At 44.5% G+C, this 13,310-nt stretch overlaps 1 long non-coding RNA gene across 2 annotated transcripts; it reads right to left on the reverse strand.

The window, feature by feature from the left end:
- Positions 1-1,049: 1,049 nt before the first annotated feature.
- LOC111729555 lies at positions 1,050-13,274 on the reverse strand. 2 transcript variants are annotated; one of them, XR_002776279.1, is made up of 2 exons: positions 13,155-13,274; positions 1,050-7,171 (listed from the first exon to the last, which is right to left on the reverse strand). It is a non-coding gene; the product is annotated as an uncharacterized LOC111729555 (long non-coding RNA). The 2 variants fall into 2 exon arrangements; XR_002776280.1 differs by lacking the exon at positions 13,155-13,274 and adding an exon at positions 11,487-11,624.
- Between the last annotated feature and the right edge of the window lie 36 nt (positions 13,275-13,310).

Consider the following 13,310-nt stretch of genomic DNA (forward strand, 5'->3'; position numbering starts at 1 on the left):
GCTTCCCAGTAAAGGCACTGGCAGGGGCTTAATTTTCTTCTGCATATCACCCCTCTCATATCCCAGGTTCCCAACACTTTTTTCTTGTTTTCTAGGTTATTTGTATCATCTATAAAAACAAATATTCCCCTGACGCAAGTGACTTGGGAAAACAGCATCATTGCTATGGGTTATAGGCAGTTACAAAGAGTTACAAAGCTCAGGAGTTGCTATGGGTTATAGGCAACATTTATATAAAATAACATTTGTTGTTTAGACAGATGAGCAAAAGAGAGAATGAGTATTTAGTTAATTTTGAGGTTACCCTGCCCCACAGCCTATGTGGCAAGCATATCTACAGAAGCAGAACAAAGAGCTGATTATAACGTTAGCCTTTTGAGTGAAAATTCTTCTTCATTCCCTCCTTTTGATGCACTTTAAATTCTTATAGGGCATCAACCTCTTGATTTTCTTGGCCTAGGGGCTGGTATAAGGGTAGTCCAGATGTCACAACCATTTGTAACTTTATGGATTCTAAGTGTGAGGAGACAAAATTCACAAGACAGTTCAGGATACAGGGACCAAATAAGAGAGCTATGAAGAGAATAAGGAGAGGTCCTGAAAGTGGAAGAAGCCAGGATCCCCAATTCCATATTCTGGACCAGGACCCCCGTGACTCGTTCAATTGGTGGCAGATTTTTGAGGCTCTATCTATAAGCCGTTTGGCTGCATCTCTAGCTACACCAGATTGATTAACATAAAAACAACATTCTTCTTCTAAAAATAAGCATAACCTTCCTTTTTCGGCTTTTAGAAGATCAAGTCTCCTCTGGTTTTGTAAAACTACTCCTACTAAGGACTCTAATTGGCTTTATAAAGTGACAATGCTTTTGGATATGTCTTCTAAGCTGTCAAATAGGACCTTAGATAAGCTTTGGTAATAAGACAGGCAGGAGGCTAGGCCAGCTATGCCAGTGTCTACCCCTGCGGCAATGCCAAGGCCTATAAGAAGGGGAATGAATTATATTGCTCGTTTGGTTCTTGTGTGTGTTAGAGGGATAGTCATACACTGGTGGTTGGAAGTGATGTTTATTTCAGAGGCCAAGTAAACCAGGGTACATATCCCTGTCCAGTTAGCTGGGAGACAGAAATATGACTTGGTTCCACAAAGAAAGAATATACCTGGGGTTCCATGGCAAAAACTCATCTCAATAGTAAAAAGTCAATCATTCGGACTTTTGCTCTTTTCAGATTCCAAGGTCAAAAGTATTCCCGCTAGAACTGCCCCTGTGAGGAGTTGGAGGGGTCCATAGGAATTATCCTGAGATGCTCCAGAGGTTCTGTTTTCCCAATGTAAAAAATTTCTCTTAGTATCTGTAAAGACCTATTCAATGAGGTTTTGCTAGTAAGAGTAGGCATTCTTCTGGGGAGGGTTCAGAGCAGAATTCCCAAGGAAAGACGCTTAAGCAATCATTTGGCTTCCCTTGACAGCAACCTGAATTTTTGTTTAGTAACCCTGTAGTCTTTGCGTTGGGTTTCCATGAGACTTGTACAGATTTCTTACATGGAGCAGCCTGTGCTACTTGGAAACTAGATCAGTCTTTTGAGGGTTCTATTTCTATAGTATAATTGCAATGAGAATCTTCAAGGGAGCCTAAATTTTGGCTCTGGCTCAAGTATTGACTTCTCTTGATACAAAGGGGTATCTGTAACTTAAGATTTGTATGAGTTGATATTGGTCTCCAAATCGGAGGCTCGGGAGAAGCTGCCCGAGTTAAGATGGTTCTGTAGGGCATTAAGAGGTTAACTGCTCTTCCTGTCAGTGTACCTTTAGTCATGTCAGTGATTTGGAAATCAAATAAATTTTCTATATTTATCAGTTCAAACAGGCAGCCTCCCCCATACTTGGGGCGAAGGGTCATGTTACTTGTTGCCCAGTACCAGATGGGGATGAGGACAGCCAAGTAGCATGCAAAAGATGGAGATAGGCAGAACCAACAATCTTTAGCCAAGTCACTATTCAAAGAGTTTGAGAGATGATAAGCTAAATTAAGCATCCTATATAAGTACTCGGTATCCATAATTCCCTTATAGGATGAGTTAATAGACACCATTACCTGAGTATAAAATCCTACTAGAATTAACAAAAGGAAGGATCTTCCTCATGATTATAACCAATGGCAGTTAGATAAATCCTCTAGAAATGTACTGAAGAGGGGTTTAGCCTGAACATGCAAGAATTGAGAGGATCCCGATGCAGGCCAAATAGGTCAGGGATGATAGCAATACATCTGGACAGTCTGGACAGTTGATCCTCAAGTTTCTGTCATGCATAGACTAGTCAGCTTTGGGGGTGGCCAGAGCAGAGCCAAAGGTCTCATGTGGATCTCTGCTGCCTCTGGAATGTGACTCGGAGAGGCTGATCAGGAAGAGGCTCTGCAGTCCACATCTCCCGTTCTTCCGGAGGTGTCGCTCTCTTTACCTGGGTGTGGTGGATCCACGGGATGACACCTGCAACCTTAACAGCAGTGGGAGTTGCTAATATAACAGTGTGAGGGCCTGTCCAGATCGGCTGGAGTGGCTCTTTCTTCCATTCCTTAACCCATACTTCATATCCTGGCCAATAGGGAGGGATCCAGTTCCCTAAGGGGATAAGGGCTCTTTCTAGGGTTTCCTGGGTAATGTGGCAGAGGATCCTCCCTAAGGCCTGAAGGTGTTGGGACATTTCTAGGTCAGCTATAAGTCAAGGGTCTCCTTTTAGCTTCCCTATCACTGGGGAAGGTCTCCCGTAAAGGATTTTAAAAGGGGAGTAGCCCGAAGATCTTGGGGTATAGCGTGCTTGGAGTAGAGCCAGAGGTGGCAAGTCAATCCAAGGTCACTGGGTTTCCTGACAAAGCTTAGCTAGAGTGGACTCGAGAGTCCAGTTCATGCGCTCAACTTTCCCTGAACGTTGTGGCCTGTTGGCCTTGTGGAGCTTCCATTTGATTCCTAGAGCTTTGGACAGAGCCTGGACTACCTCAGACACAAAGGCAGGTCTATTGTAAGATCCTATAGAGAGGGGCAACCTGTATCTTGGAACAATTTCCCTCAACAAGGCTTTAACTACTTCTCGTGCCCGTTCAGTGCATGTAGGGAAATCTTTGGCCCATTCAGAGTAGGTGCAAACTAACACAAGTAAGTATCAGTGGCCCCAGCAGGGCTCGACCTCAGTAAAGTCCACTTCTATGTCTTTGAAGGGCATAGTCCCAATTGTTTGCACCCCTGGATTGGATTTTGGCCTTTGGCTGGCACTGTTTTGTGTGCAAGTTACACATCTAGCACTGATCTGGACGCACAGGGTTGGGAGCTTGAGTATGAAATAGTAGCGGCCTAACAAGCTTTCTAAAGTAGTCTTCCCTAGGTGAGTCAATTCGTGGTGTCATGTTACCGGCTGAGCTGCCACTGCAGTGGGAATAAAGAGTCTCTGATCTGGAAGTTCCCACCAGCCCTCCTTTCTCTTGGTTCTCCCTTCACTCAAGGCCCGTTGTTCTTCCTTGGTGTATGTCGGGGACAGAGGCAATTCTGGAGCTAGGAGAACCGTAGAGACTGGCTCAGGACCCATTGTGGTAGTTGGTTGGTTGGCAGCCTCCCTAACTGCTTGGTCTGCCAGTCGGTTTCCCCTACTGACAGGGTCGGTTCCTCTCTGGTGGCCCTTGCAGTGAATGACTGCCACCTGCTTCCAGACTGCCTCCAACAGTTGACGGATTTCTTCTTTGTTCTTGATTTCTTTTCCTCCTGCTGTCAGTAGTTTCCTCTCTTTATAAATGGCTCCATGTACATGCAAAGTAGCAAAGGCATACCTTGAATCAGTATAGGTACTGGTCATTTCCCTTCAGCCTGCCGCAGCGCCTGGATGAGTTCAGCCCACTGTGCCAACCAGCCTTGTGGCAGAGCCTCAACTCTGATCACCTCATCTATAGTTGTTATTGCGTAGCTGGCTTTGTGCTGTCCTTCATGGATGAAGCTGCTCCCATCGTGAACAATACCATTCTGGGTTCTGAAGCTGAACATCTATCAGATCCAGCCTGCTTGAGTCGACTTTATCCGTGACCTCCTCACAATCATGGTTGGGAGGCCCCTCCTCAATGGGAAGAAAAGTAGCAGGGTTCAACGTCCACATTCTTGAGGCGGACACGTGGATTTTCACAAAGCAGTCCCTGATAATGAGTTATCCTGGCATTGGTCAGCCACTTGAGTCCCTGGTTATTCATTAATTCAGTAACAGCATGGGGAACCTTTACATTTACATTCTGTCCCAGCGTGAGCTTGTCCGCTTCTCTGACCAGGACTACTGTGGCAGCTAAGGCCCGGAGGCATGGTGGCCATCCTGTGGCCACCGGATCTAGCCGTTTGGACAGATATGCCATCGGGCACTGCCACGGCCCAATTATTTGTGTGAGGACCCCCGGTGCAGTATGATTCTTCTCATGTACGATGAGGTTAAAGTCCTGGTCATATCCGGTAGTTCTAATGCTGGGGCACTGGTTAAGAGTCTCTTTATTTCTCTGAAGGCTTTTTCTTGTTTGGAGCCCCACTTCAGGGGGTCTTTACTGGACCCAGCTGTGGCCTGGAACAGTGGCTTGGCAATTTCAGAGAAACCTGGTATCCAGATCTGGCAGAATCTGGCAGCCCCTAGGAATTCACAGACCCTTCTTAGTGTTTGGCCGAGGTATTGAACAGATGGCTAGTTTCCTTTCCTATCCAAGTGCTCGATGTCCTTCCGAGATGATGAATTCAAGGTATCTAACCTCCTGTTGCAGAATAAAGACTTCCTCCATGACACCTTGTATCCCATGGTAGAGAGTAAGGCCAACAAGGCTCTAGTACCTTTCCAGTAGTCTTCTTGGGTGGGGCTAGCCAGCAACAGGTCATCTACATACTGGAGTAGAGTGCAATTCAAAGTCTCTCTGGGGAAGGCAGCAAGATCTGCGGCCAGCACTTCACCAAACAAGGTAGGTGAATTCTTGAAGCCCTGTGACAGTTGAGTCCAGGTCAGTTGTGTCTTTCTCAAGTGTGTGGCTGACTGGCTGGTGAAAACCAGAGGCAGAAGAAGTTGTCTTTGAGATCAAGACAGGTGAACAGGCTTGCTTGGGCAGGTAAGAGACTCTGGAGGGTGTACGGGTTCGGGACCACTGGATGGATGATGACCACTGCATTGTTGATGGCACTGAGGTCCTGGACAGGGTGGTAGTCATTCCCTCCAGGCTTCTGGATGAATAAGAGCGGAGTGTTCCAAGGTGACTGACACTCGACTAGAATTCTGGTATCGCGCAAATGCTGGATGTGGTCCCAAATCCCCAAGTGTGCTTCCAATGGCACTGGATATTGTCTTTGTGTGACAGGAGTGACTCCTGGCCTCAGGTCCACTACAATGGACGTGCGATTCTTGGCTAGACCTGGGGGCCTCTTTTCTGCCCAGACAGCAGGGAACTCTTCTAGAAGTCTGATTGGATTTGTTTGTTTTCTTTCTGGAGAATAGAGAAGCCATTCATCTTCCCTGGACACAGTCACAGCCATCATTAGAGCAGGTTGGTTCCCCAGGGTGACTGGTGGGCTTTCCAGGGGCAAAGGTGATATGTGCTCCAAGTTTCATTAATAAGACTCTACCTAAAAGGGGGATGGGGCACTCTAGTAGGTACAGGAACTCATGAGTCGCTAGGTGACCCCCTAACCATCATGAGCAGGCTTTGCAAAATAAGCGGGTAGCACGGTCCCCCATGGCCCAGACAATAGTTGTTGTCTGGTCTGTGAGGAGAGTCATGGGTATGGAATGTGCCATCTTCACTAATTTCAAAAGGGCCTCACTTCCCTCAGAGAGGCATCTGGAGGGCCACAGGCTGCTGCGCTGGCTATGTGGTCAAGCAAAGACACTGTGGACTCTGGCTCAGGCTGTTGGGGCAGTGAAGGCACCAATGGCAGAGGGCTGTCCCGTAATTGTGAGTAGAGTGGCTGTGCAGGGACTGGCGGAGCTGCTGGGATGTACAGTGGTGGGAAGAAAGGTTCTCCCTGAGGGTCCCCTTGTTGGATGACTTTTGCTAGCTCTTTCTTGTTCTTTCCCCGAGTCGGTTGGGCCACAAGTACCTTACTCTGTCCCTGCCTATTTGTGCAGAACCGGGCCCAAGGGGGCACTACAGTAGCGATTTGCAAACATGAGTCTATGTATGGAAACTGGTCTGGATGTCTAGGGGTCCCTGTCACCACCTGGTGCACAGCTCTAACAGTGGGGAGGTCCAGGGTCCCTTCTGAAGGCCATCCTATCCCGAAGGTGGGCCACTCAAGCTCACAAAAAGAATAAAGTTTTCCTGGTTCAACTTAACCCCATAATTCCCACAGAAACCTTTCTTAAAATTTTTCAACATACAATTTAAAACAATTGGCTTAGAGGAATCTCCACCCATATTACCCTAAGGAGCTTCCTAATGGAGGGGGCAAATAGGCCTTAAAATTTCAAGAAAATAATTCAACAGAGGGCTCCTGTGTCAAAAGGGCCATTTGGAGATAGACAATTCTTAAGCCAAATCAGTGGTTAATTACACCCTCCTCTTCCCCTGTGTATCCCACCCCGTGTCAATGACACAAAGACAAACATGGGTGGGTGCATCCTCCAGAGAGGAGACCACTCAGGTGCTCTTCTGGCCGTGTCCCGAAAGAACTTAGGTGACAATTGGCCGTAGCGGACTCAGCTTTGTGACTTACGATTGGACACTAGTCCAATGCCGCCATAGACCATATGTCGTACATTATGGAATCGCAGATGAGCCCACTCAGACTCTGTAGCCTTTAGGGGACCTTTTGAGTGCCCAGCCATGGAGCCACAAATTCGCACCTGACAGAGTCAAATCAGTCAGGTCGCTCATTCACTCACTCATTCACATACCAGGTTAAAACATTGCCTCCCCACTTTTTGGAAGGCCCTGACCTTTGTCTTCTCCCCATGGGAAGACCCCGATGTCTCCTCTCCCTGGGAAGACTCTAATCTGTATCTTCTAACTGAAGACTTTAGGAGGTGATCAAGCTCCTCTTCTGTCTGGAGAGGAAACCTGACTAGGTTGCTGAGTCCCAGGGCCTCACCTTATACTGTGGCCATTTCTGGTGAGTTGGTCCATCCTCGTTGGAGTCCAGTTGGGGCTCAGCCGTCCGGAGAGTCAGAGCACTGGTTTGAAAGAGAACCCGGAATACCGTCAGGTGGCACGCCTCATTCGTCTCAGAGCCCCTCCTGCCCGGCCTGGCTAAGTCACCAGTCCGGTGGCTCAAAGGGCCGGCGTGGTTGGAATCTCACTGGAAGCTCCAGGAATGTTGCAGAAATGTTGCAAAAATCAGACTGGCGAGAAACCAAGCAGCACTTGGAGAGCTAGAGAACTCAGGTTTATAACGCTAGCGCTCTGAAAATCTGGGCCCTGAGCTCAGATGCAACTTTGCTCTTATAGGGCTTAGTTGGCATGGCGCAGGAGTTGTTATGGGTTGCAGGCAGTTACAAAGAGTTACAAAACATGGGAGTTGCTATGGGTTATAGTTACATTTGTTGTTTAGACAGAACAAGCAAAAGGGAGGATGAATCTTTAGTTAATTTTGAGGTCACCCTGCCCCACCACCTAAGTGGCAAGCATATCTACAGGAGTAGAACAAAGAGCTGATTATAACATTCGCCTTTTGAGTGAAAATACCTCTTCAAGTTTACACACGCAGACCAATATGTGTAAGTGCATGATGGTTATACTAATAAAATACTTCTGAGTAAAAAGAAATAAAATTTTCCTTATGTAGGAAAAGAGGCTGCATTTAAAGGATAACTATCTTTTATAAAACATTTATGGTACTATGAACAATTTTTTATTTATGTAGGCATATTTAAGATATAAGCTCTTTCTTATTCAATCCACCAAGTTTAGAATTGGAAATGTAAACTTTACATACACTTATCACACTTATAGTGAGTTGAAATTTAAGTACTAAAACCAGTTTGCTTAAGTAAGATTTGAGCCTGGTGCTCCAGTTCCATCTATAAAGCAATCAGTCTTCTCTCGACTTTCCAGAGGTCACTGGTTCAGAGCCTCGACTTGCTTTAGCAAAAATCCAGGAGGCCCTCTCAAACCCTTCTTGAAAGTTGCCCCTAATATTGCCAATGGTCCCCAAGACATTGATATCCAGTCACCAAATGACCGAGGAAAATATGAAACTATCTAAATAAAAAAACATCTGGAAAAAAATAAAATAAAATATTGCTTTGTGAAGAACAGAGGCTGGGAGATGAGGAAATTCCAAAATTTATAAAATTAACCACGCACCCCTTTAAAAAATTAATTTTCTGTGAAAATTCTCAAGAATTTTTTTAAAACCCCATTTCCTTCATAGTTTAGCAACCCCCTCCTTTTCTTCTCCCCCAAAACTTGATCTTTTCTCCCTGAGTTCCCTGCTCTTCCCTACTCTCCAGCACCTGATAACTTCGGACCCCATTCGACCATTCTCCCACCTTCTATACGCTATCACTGTCCCTTCCTTATCCTTGGAACCACTTCCTCCTGCTTTGTAACCCTAATGTAACCCTTCTCACAAACTGATAGCCATTTCAAAACAAACCAGAAATACAGCAGCCCAACAACCCCCAGACTGACAAGCCCTCTGCAAACCTCACTGACGGTATGTCGCTGTGAGTCTCATGGGGCTGTTCTGCCCAGTATGTGAGGTCCATGATGGCTGCCCAAGGAGGCGAGGCTATTCTCTATCTCAGTTTCCCACATATGCACCAAGCAAAGCACTACACACAGAATGAGGGCTCAGTAAATTTTTTTTTTTTTTTTTTTTGCCTCAAGGTTTCTGAGGGTATGAGAAACATATCTCATATATTGCTTGTTGGTGGGTAACTTGGTACAACCTCTACAAAGGCAATCTGACAATAATTACCAAAATTTGACATACACATACCCTAAGACCAAAAATTCTACTCTTCAGTAATTGTTCTACAGTTATACTGATATAAGTACGAAATTATGTGTTTATCTTATATGCAATGTTGTTTATCTTATATGTTCATCAGCGGTGACTTAGTTAAATAAATCATGTGTATGTACACACGATGGAATAGTATGCAGCTATTAAAAAAGAAAGAGGCAAGTCTATGTGTATTGATATAGAAAATGCCACATAATATAATGATAAGTGACAAAGGCAACATGCAGAATAATGAGTATAGCATATTGCCATTTGTGTGAAAAAATATAATATATATTCACAAATGTTCATAAACATATAGCATGTTTCACATAGGATTCCCAAGAAACCTAGGAGGGTTTGCCCTGAAACTAATTAGATGCAATAAAAAGCAGAAGAGAGAGGAGAATGTGCTTTTCTCTTTTGTACCTTTACAGTGTTGTTCATGTATATATTTGCCTATTCTAAAAGATAAAATATTAAAAATATGTATAGTTTTTGTCTCTAAAAAACTTGGGGGAAGTGAAAGTGTTATTGAATTTTAACCTACTGTGGGCCTGGCACTACATTTATTCCTAAGGAAACAAAAAAGAAGAACATGAAATAGGTTCTACTCAGAGAAAATGAACAGATGACTGTTAGCAAACAATATGAGGAAGGACACAGTGAAATGACCAAATGTGACCCATCGCCCCAATGGCACTGAGAGGTTGGGAAGGAATGGGGCCTCAAAGGACAAATGGAACGTGCTGGGTAATGGAGCAGGAGGGCCATGTGACTGCTTTGGGCAAATGTCAGTAGAATTCAAGCCAGAAAATGAATTCTAGTCTGGAAAACCATGTTCTTATTGCTCAGTATACCAGCATTTTTGTGAGGACAGTTACTGACTGAAGGATTTGAGGCCAACAGCTGAACAAGAAGTGACATAGTCTATGTTCTGGAAGTCATATTTATTCAGAGTTAGGTCATAATTAGCCAATCTTAGCTCATGACACAGTCACCATAGTTAGGCAGAGGAACAATGTCATGAGTTACAGATACCTTCCATGTGACTCAGGGTTCGTGAGGTCTACCATACCATGGCCACACTTGCCCAGCCCACCTCACTCCCACTGTGGCCCTTCAGGCAGACTCCCCTGTTTTCCAAACAGGCTCAGTTCTCTGGGTCAGCTTGCTCCAGCTCATTCTCCCCATGCCTGTCCTCTCTCACTTGGCCAAATCCTGTGCACTTTTCAGTGCCTAACTTGAATCCTACCTTCTTCAGGAAGCTGCCTCCTTCTCTAGCTCTTCCAGTCTACTCTTAGGGGCTTTTATTAGTAGCATTACACAGTTTAACCTTTATTTCTAATACCATTATGCAGTTTAGTTTTCCTAACAAGTTATAAGCTCTCTGAGGGCTGGGACTAAGTATTATTCTACCTTGGTGTCATTTCCAGCACTTTTCAGATTCTCAATACTTTTCAAATGATTGAATAATTTAATCTCCCCTCCCTAATCATCACCATCCAAAAGTCAGCATCAGCCATGCTCACCAAGACCGCTCAGTGAGAATTTTTAGATGCGTGAGTCCTGGGTAACTCTTAAAGGGATACTTAAAGAGAAAAAGTTGTTTGCTTCTTATTTAAGTAGGGAAAATAAAGAAAAGGGATGGTTTGTCCCTGGTCACAATCCTTAGAGGCAAGTCTGCTGAGGAAAATGAAATGGCACAGGTTCTCCCGATGAGGAGTGATATAGAGAACCTCCTAGGGCAGCTCCATGGGTTAAAATCACCAACAGTAATCAGTGTTCTCTAGGCTGACAGTGAAAATTCACACCACACAGGGACCAGGGGTCCTCCTCTAAGAGCTGTGTTTCTGTGACCTTGGTTTTTCCTGTCCCTAATGTCCCTTTGTGTGTCCCTAGCTATCACACGCACATAAGACATACACGTGCAGCACATACACCAGCTCTTCTGATTGATGAGGAAGTAAAATAACTGCTGTATAAGGAAATGAGGCCATTTTTACCGCGATCTCATGTCCACTCTTGATCCTAGGGAGAAACTGACTCCTGTGAATCTAGTGGCTCCCAGTGAACTGCCCTCCACCCTGCCCCTTCCGCCACATTTGCATGAGCTGGTCTTGCTTTGCACTGACAACAGCCCAGGACAAGAGACACAGTCTCAGCTTCCACTTTACTCAGCTTTTGGCTCGAAAGGGCTCAGAAGCAGCTCCTGTATCCCTAACATATTAATTTCTTAATGTTAGAGCAGTGGTTCTCAGCCTCATCCCTGCTTAAATCCCCAGTGCCTTTCCTTTACACTAGACCAATTAAACTAGGATCTCTGGATGTGGAACCCGGAAATCAGTGGAATTTCTTTTTTGTCTTGTTTTTGTAAGGCTACCCAGGTGTAGTTTATCACCATTGTAATTGAGAACCACTGTCACAGAGTATCTAGCTCTAGTAGCTAGTGACTGATTAACATGTCAGTTAGGGATGATTTTGGCTGAGAGGAACAGAAAATCCCAGGGCAACAGTTTAAACAAGAAAAAATTTCTTACCTCCTCTAACAAAAAGTCCAAAGGTGGAGAAGTTCTATGAAGTGGTTTAATTCCATGATGCAATGGCATCATCAAAGAACCCAGGCTCTTCCCATCTCTGTGCTGAGAGAGTCTCACCTCATGAGGCTAGTCCCCCCACCTTCTGGCATTACATCCTTACACAGACTCACAGGCAGAAAAGGCCTCCCCTGATGAACAAACCAGGGCTCTGACAGCAATGAGACAGGGACAGGGTCACGTCGGCTAAGGGTACAGCCAGCAGTGCCTGCCACACCACCCCAGGCTTCCTCTCTTCACTTCTGGGAATCATCTTTCTCTACGGTCACTTTGTCTAGTCTCTTTTCAGTGATATCATGAGCTTATCTGAAACTCATTTATATTTTGATTATTCTTACCTCAGGGAATTCGATCTGGTTATTCTAAGATTAAGAGCAAGATTCACTGAGTTCCTCACAGACTGCATTATAAACTGGGAGGAAATGGAAAAATGGGATTAAATAGGTAGTTATTGTGGGGGATGTCTACAGCCACTTGATTTTAATGACCACACTAAAGCAGCACCATCCGGGCACTCACCATGGACATGTGTGCCAGTTATGAAGTGTGGTGGCCTGCACATTTCGTTGTGTTTCTTTCCTGTTTCTGCTTACCCTTTCAACCAGCATTTATTCCTCAGCTCAGCTGCACATCAGAATCATCCATGGTTCAAAAAAATATTTATGTCCAGACCCCACATCCAAAGATTCTGATTTAATTGGACATTGTTATGGACTGAATTATGTCCACTATAAAATTCATATATTGAATTTCTAATTCAGAATGTAATTGTACTTGGAGATAGGGCCTTTAAAGAGGTAATTAAGTTAAAATGAGGTTATTAAGATGGACTCTTATAAGACAAAATTCAATTGAGTAAATTTTAAAGATTTTTTAGGCTTTATTCATTGATTCATGAATTAGGCAGCACCCCATCTAGCGGATAGAAAGTTGCCCCTAAGAGCTGTAGAAAAGAAAAGGCTTTTAAAGGCAGAAGAGGAAGAGGGCAGTGGTGAAACGAGGAGGTTATTAGCAAAAATGGGATTATTTCAGGCAAGATAACCTTTTTTGTGGGGGGAGGCAAGGGTTTATCAGGTAGATTACCTCACTAGTGCTGATCAGGAAATTCCAAACTGACTGGCTAAGATTACATTCTTGGGAAAGGATGACACTACAATTAGATTAGGTATTAAGTCTTAGCTTGGTGACACGGGCTCAGCACAAATGACTCTATTTTGGGCCTGTTGCTTATTTTTTAATAACTAATCTAACATAACTGGTGTCCTTATAAATAGAGATTAGGACATGGACACGCACACAGAAGGAGGACCATGTGTGGACAGAGGGAAAAGATGCACATCTACCAGCCAAGGGGAGAGGCCTCAGGAGAAACCAAACCTACTGGCATCTTGATCTTGGACTTCTAGCCTCCAGAATTATGATAAAAATAAATTTTTGTTTTAAGCCACCCAGTCTGTGGTATTCTGTTATGGTCACCCTAACAAACTGGTACATACAAGTGTTAATTTTTTATCCTCAGGTTGTTCCAATATGCATCCAGCTTGAGAACCACTGCTCTAGACTCTTGATTGAGAATCAAGTGTTCAAAAATAATACCTGGGCCTCACTCACCTCCAGTGGTTTGGGTTTTTCTACTCAGGCGTGGTAATAGGTGATCAATAATTCCGAAGCTTCCCAGGTAATGCCACCAAGCAGCCAGGGTTGAGAACAACTAATCTTGACCTAGCTCAGCTTTCAGGCACAATCACAGTGACACAGCACCCTAGG

This window comes from Pteropus vampyrus, unplaced genomic scaffold (genome assembly GCF_000151845.1).
Source record: "Pteropus vampyrus isolate Shadow unplaced genomic scaffold, Pvam_2.0 Scaffold269, whole genome shotgun sequence".
In the NCBI taxonomy this organism is placed as follows: Eukaryota; Metazoa; Chordata; class Mammalia; order Chiroptera; family Pteropodidae; genus Pteropus; species Pteropus vampyrus.